Raw genomic sequence first — 7140 nt, forward strand, 5'->3', positions numbered from 1 at the left:
CAAGTCTACCACTAAACCATGTCAAGGGTACTCATCGCCCCTCGTGGCCATCCCTCATCTTTCCCCCATAGTGCCCCGCACTGTATAGCTGCCACCTCAACCCCTCCTGGGTACCCCTCATCACCCTTCACGGTCTTCAGTCACGACTGACCCTACCCCTCATCTCCCCTTAAGGTGTCCCTTTCTGGCCGCCTCTCATTCCCCCTTAACGTCTTCCCTCATTGCCACCCCTCATGGCTGCCCCTCCCCTCACGACTACCCCTTTACACTCACGGCCACCCCTTCTCTCCCCTCACACCCCATGGCAGCCCCTCCTCTCCTCTCCTCTCACGACCGCCCCTCACACCCGACGGCCGCCCATTCTCTCCCCTCACGATTGCCCCTCACACCCCGCGGCCGCCCTTCTTCTCCCTCACACCTCACGGCCGCCCCTCCTCTCCCCTCACACCCCACGGCCGCCCCCCCCCCCCCCCCCACCTCTCCCCCCCCCCCCAACTGACGTCCCTGACACGTCCCCGGCGCTGGCGGGAACGGCGCGTGCCCTTCCCGCCCCCCCGCGCGCTCTGGCTACGTGCAGTTCCCCACGAGGCGGCCGCGCGCGCCCCCCGGCCAGGGAACAGCCCGCCCGGCACGCTCGCTCCCCCGTTCGCGGAGGGGGGGACGTGGGGCCAATCGGCGGGCGGCAGGCGAGCCGGAAGGGACCAATGAGGGGAGGAGGCGCCGCTCGGAGGCCAATACGCCACGGGTAGCGGAGGAAGGCCCCGCCCCCTCGGCGCCCCTTAGCGGCGCTGCGGCCGGGTGCGGCGCCAGCTCGGAGCGGTCGGGGCGGTGCGGGCAGTGCCTGCCCCGGCCCGCTGGGTGCTGCCCGGAGCTGGCAGCCGGCGGGGCTGTGGCTCGGTGCCGGGGGCCCTCCCTCCTTCCCTCCGCCGGTCACCCAGGCCAGCGCCTCAGCTGTGGGCGGGGAGCGTGGCCGAGGCCCCGCTTAGGCCTGGGCGGGCGTCCGAGTCGGGGAGTGTCGCCCGTGAGGGGTACCTCGGGCGGCCCGCTCGGGCCGGCGGCTATGAGGGGCCGTGAGGGCCTGGGGCGGCCCTGGCCTGAGGCAGAGGGTGCGCTCCCTGACAGGGAATGGGGAGCTCTGCCTTCAGTCCGGCGTGGCCCCGGCTTAGGCGAGGTGTGGATTCTCCTCAGCAGTGCAGCCCTGCACTCCAGGGAATAAAAGAGGGAATACAGGTGGTGGTTCACCTTCCAGTTGGTGTATGGGGCCACAGTTCGTTTTATTTCATGAAAAGAGAAAGTTCCGTTAAAGGTAAATGATTGTGTGTTTTCACTGTGTTTTCAGTGCAAGAAGGAGCAGTGCAAGTGATCCTTGCCATGTCTGGGCTGAATGAGTATTGGCTGCAACATCACGGACAGATACTTCCTGCTTCCACAGGCATTTCCTCACCCCTGTGCTTTAACAAAAATTCTTTACAACCCACCAGAAATCCTCCATAAATTCATGGGAGTGAATAAATAATTGCAAAAATCAACTATCCTAAAACTTGAAAAATTCACCAAAGACCATTTAAGACTCACTTTAGGACATTATTTGATGTTGCTCTTTCCCAGCTTGTTCCCGTTTACACTAATTTATTGTCAAGAGTTCGAGATTGATGTCAAATTACATTTTAGCTGAAAGTAAACTAACCAGATTAAATGTGAGGAGAATAAGTACTCATGGTGCCTGTATATAGCCCAGATTTAGAAACTAAGTATAGGTGTAGTATTGTGTAGAGTGTTTAACAATAAGTTGAAGCAGTGTGTGCATGATCCACTGCTTGAATATCCCAGGTACTTCCTGGGCAGCTAATCCCTTTGTATACCAATAAAATTCAATGTGATCGATACTAGTGTGTAAAGCTCATCGACACGTGGGTGAGCCTGACCTCCAAATGAGCAGGTCTGTGGCTGGATTTGGAGCTGATGCCCTGTGTGTGGCATTTCTGCTCAGGCTGTGAGCAAGTGTGGCAGCACCAATGACGAGTGCATGCACTGCAGGAACAGCCTTTGAAATCTTGCATGGGGATTGTTTTGTGTAGGGTAGAAGGCTTTTCTGTGGTTAATAGTCCACTTTCAATCTGGAGAGCATCCTCCTATCATGTTTAATAGCACTAATGACCCTCTAATCCATTAATTTCTTTAAGTCCCTTTTTGAACCCATTTAATTCGCCTGGTCTCCTCCACATCCTGCCCCCACAGCTTCACCAGGGGCTGGTGTGTTATGTTAAAAACTTGCTTGCTTTTCTTTGTCTAGGACTTTCTTCAGTGTCTCGAGCTTTTGTCTTAGGTGTTTACTGCCTAATTAGTCCTTCCTCATCCCTGCAGTATTTGTGACTCAGGAGCTCTATCAGCTTCTCCCTCTCTGCCCCACCGGTCACGTCCTTCACAGACGTTTGCTCTCCCTTATGCAGAAGCATTGCTCTCCCTCTGATTAACCATGATAGCCCTTCTCTGTAGCTTTAGCAGTCTTACCATATACTTTCAGAGATGGGGTGGATGGATCAGCATCAGTCATCAAAATGTGGTATTTTAACCTCCAGCATAATGACGTTTACTGTTTTGGTTTATATTACTTTTCTAACAGCTGCCAACATTTAACTTGACTACTGCTGAGCTGATCTTCTCAGACAACTACCAATAATCACTCCCAAATGTCTTTATTTCGGAGAGGTAATAGCTGATTTAGAGCCTGTGGCTGTATATGTACGATCAGCATTATTTTTCCAAGATGTGTTTCTTACTGACACTAAATCATATCTCCCATTGTATCTCCCCATCACACCGTGCTTTGAGATCTTCCCCTGGTTTCAGGCATGGCCATTTGGGATAATTTTGCCTGTAAATGTTGTCACCTCGCTACTCACTCCATGTGTTGAACAACAGATTCCCCCGGCTCAAGTCCATCAGGGATTCCATCTGTTATCCTCTTGCCTTGGGGAATGGACATAAAACAATTTATTCCTCCCCTTGCTTTTTCAATTTTTTCAAGCCAGTTATCTACAGCAAGGGTTTGCTTTCCTATCCCATGAAACCATGCTTGCTCGGAATCTGACGGTATCTTGGTGAATCCCCATGAACTCATAAGGGAAAAATTCCAGTTAATGTTTAGCAATGGATTAGCCTGTTCTATGTAAGTAAAACTAAGATATGCTTACTTCTGGTGTTCTTTTTTCTCTTTTACTCTTTCTATTTTATAGTGCTCCCAATACTGCTATGTGTGCAATGTGAGCAACACACCCAATTTATTAATTAATCATGCAACATTTTAAAACAGAAGTGGGGGGAAACACAATACAAAAAAATGCCATACATAAAATAACCATGTCCACAGGCTGACTATTACAGTTTTATTTTCACTTGATATTACATGTTAGTTTGAGTCCCACAATGCTGAGCAGCTGAAGTTTGGCTTGGTTCTGGCCACCCACTGCTGTGCCCAGCATTTTACTTTGGCCTCTTTCCCTTGACCTCAAGAGATTATTAATTTCTGAATACATGAGTTCAGGATAAACTGCTTAACTGACATTTTGAATCTATTAATATAATTCATTTGGTTTTGATAGGAGATGAATCAGAGCCAAGCCACTGATACCAAATTAACCAAATAAACTGGAGGGGTTTTACTAGATTTTCCTGCATGCTGAGGCTATTACAGAGGACCAGTATGTACTGTGATCTGAGCAACTGCAGGCTGGGAAGATCTGGGTCTAAGTCTTAAAAGCTGCCAATTCTTGTAGTCTTTAGAACATGATGCTGTTAAAATCTTCAGCTCATGGGATCAAGTCATTTGAGGAAGAAATGTGGGAAGGGGAGGTGAAAAATAAGTAAATTCAAAGAAAAAGAATATGACGTTGAAGAAAAGTATGAACATTTCCTAAAAAGCATCCTCCAGGAGTTTGGATGCTGTCTTTTGGGTTTCCTGAGAAGAGAAGCTCATCTTCCTGATGGCTGCAGTTGCGCTGACTTACGCAAGTCAACTGACGCATCATCCTCCTTCCCAAATTGAGCGTCCACTGCTGAGACCAGCAGAAGAGCTAAAACCCCTCCCAGACTCAAGGCACAGGTACTCACTGATGTCTCATCTTGTCATGGCCATCCATTTGGAGATCAGACTTCTCCCCCCATTTGTGTGATGTTTCATCCTGCAGAACCTCAGAGCTTGTCAGCACAGTTAGGCTGGCCATAAGAAGTGAGGAGCCTCTCCTGTGGGACATGGTGTCCAGCTAAAATGGAGGGTACATCATCTAAAGTGATTGCTTTACTCAATGTGAGTAAAGCTCAACCCTTCATTCTTGTGCAGTGCCTGAACACTTGCTGTATTGGTGCACAGGTGGAGAATATTTGCCTAAAATCCTGCCCTTACCGAAAGCCAGCTGGATTTGGGAGAGTTTCCTTTTTTTGTTTTTTCCAGTTTGGTCTTCAATGGCAACAACGATACTGGTGAATTCAGCAACACTCAGGCCTTGAGGACCACTGATGGAGTCTGGCCACATCCTCACCACTGAACTCTCCTAGGCCCGGGAGAAGAGTCATTTTATCCCAGCTGTCTCCTGGAAATCATCCCTAGTTTGTGCCATCTCCTCATCCATGCCTGGAAATTATTTGGAGGCAAGCATGGTTGACCCATGGCAAAGGTATGCTGAGGGTCTGAGGAATCCCTGAGGGATTCAATTGATTCAAAGTTAATCACACTTCATTCAAAGTCTCAACGGGACTTTGATTACTTCACACACTGCGAGCAATTAATTATCTTCTTAAAGCAAGGGTTGCAAAACCACAGCTTGCAGGGTGGGAGAGTTTCGTAGGGGCCATGTAAAATGGTCCATCTCCCCCCTGGCTACTTCTGGTGAGCTAAGAGCTGCGAGAGGAAGCCATGCCTGAGCATCATCTCTTGCAAGAAGCCAAGTGCTGGGATTCAGGGCACCTGCCTTGCTCATCTCTGGTTTGTAGAGTATAATTTCTTCATTGCATAGGAAAAGTTGGAGTTAGGCTCTTGGGAGGAGATGAAGTTCTTGCATGCCTTGGTGAGCACGCGGTTGGCTTGGAGTGTGCTCCTGTGCACTGCCTCTTGTTGGGAGCAGGTTGTGTGACCTTTCCAGTGCTGATGCTCTCAACAAACTGGAGGGGGAAAAGCCTCCCACATTTACAAGCAGCTACAAACCCTCGCCTGATCCAGAGCAGCTGCGGTAAACATTGTGTGGTCAGAGACTGGTCTGGGGAGAAGGGAAGTGTGTATCCGCAAAGAATAATTGATGTGCTTATTGGCTTTAAGTGAAAGAATCCCATTTTATTTTCTTCTATATTTTCAGCAGGCCGGTTATTGCAACGTGCCTGTTCCAGTCGCTGACACAAAAGCTGGTGCTTTGATCCTAGTGCCCTCTTAATGCAATTTTTCCAACTCTCCCATGCGGAAGCGTATGCGATGCTGAACAGGACATTGGGAGGCGCTTGAAAAGATTATCTGCAAAGCTGCATACAGTGAAGGGAAACGTGATGTCAGGGGAAGCTTTCTGCAACACAGTTATCCACAGCATCTCACACGAGCAGGGGAACCCAGGAAACTTCTGTGGAGGCGGTGGGGCTTGTCACGTCAGCATCCACAGCAGAAGCTCTGACCCACACACGTCCTGCAGCCCTCAGCTGCTGCTGTGTTGTTTCTAAGTTGCAAGGAGGATGGTGATGTGCTGCTGTAATTCCTGGTTATGCAGTTCAGCCAGTTGCAATTTTGCTTCCATCCAGACACCCTCCAGGCTCTTTTCCACATTATAAACCAAACAGCCTGCAACATCTTGTGTAGAAGGCAGAAACTAGTGTCCTGAACACTCGCTTGGTGCTGCAGTCCTGCGCTTTGTTTGCCACAAATGCTTTTCATGCAGAGCAATCTCAGATGAAACAAACTGCAAGGAGTAAGCATGTTTTAAAAAGAAAACGTGTACTTTTTATTTGGGGAGGGACGGTGTATTAGTTTCAAAATGAAAAAGAGTGTTTGGCTCCCTGTCCATATACAGTGTGACAAGGGGCTCCTGGCTGTTTATGCTTCGTGGCATGGCTGCAAAGGAGCACTCAGCAGCAGCCTGGGCGCGCTTTGGATTTCCAACTGCAATACAAAAAAGGAAACAGGAAAGAACAGTGCAAACGTGTAACGAAGCCCGTGCTCACGATGGGCTCTGAGCAGCACTGCCAGTGCTCCAGCCTGCTCCTCCTCTCCCTGTGCTTTTCAGAGGGGGCTGTGGCAGGAGGAGAGGTGGGTGCTGGTGGAGGTTTGCAAAGCCCTTGGCTGGGTTGCAAGTCTCCCGATTGCCTCTGCTGCCTCTGTCTTGCTTCCAGCTGTTGGCCCTCAGCCCCTACTTGATGCAACAAGTTCTTAGGGGGGAAAGAGGGGAAAAATTATATATTATTTTTTTATATGATACATCACCATTAGCTGAAAAATCAATGTCAGGGTGCTTTTATCGCAGGCACCCTGTGACTAAGGCCCACTGAGACACCCCACTCACATGTCAAAATTGGTTTTTCTAATGCAAGTAGGAAAATGTTTGTAAATGTGATGTGAGTGTTCCCTGATAGTCTGAAAAAACAGTGGTTGAGGGGACACTGGATGGGCCACATCGAAGCAAAACCCCCAAAGCCAACACCTGCTCTGGCAAGGGCGCTCTTCTCTTGCAGGTCGTCAAGCAAACCCCATCGGCAAAAGCTTCTTTGGGGAGCAATCACCTTAAAATCATCCAGAGACTCCTGTGCTTCCCCTTCTCTTTCCTTGCAGTTTTCTGTAACCATGTAATTAGTTCCTGGTATGGTAACGGGACTGTGCCTTGTTATCCTTCACCCTCCAGGTGCTGCGTGTTGGCTGTGCCTACACACAGTGTGCCTTTACCACTGCGGCTTCTTGTTCCACAGATTACAAGCGGACAACGGATTTAGTTTATTTTATCCCAAATCTGCTGTGCACGACCCAGGGAACTCTCCCAGCCAAACCCGGGCAAGGCTCCCTGCTCCTTCACTGCCAAGCATGCAGCGGCCAGCGCCGGCTCGTCCCAACAAGCTGCCGATGGAGCTGGGAAGGGGGAAGGGAGCAAAGCCGCTTCGCTCCTGGCTCCCGGC

The sequence above is a fragment of the Lathamus discolor genome, chromosome 5 (genome assembly GCF_037157495.1).
Source record: "Lathamus discolor isolate bLatDis1 chromosome 5, bLatDis1.hap1, whole genome shotgun sequence".
In the NCBI taxonomy this organism is placed as follows: Eukaryota; Metazoa; Chordata; class Aves; order Psittaciformes; family Psittacidae; genus Lathamus; species Lathamus discolor.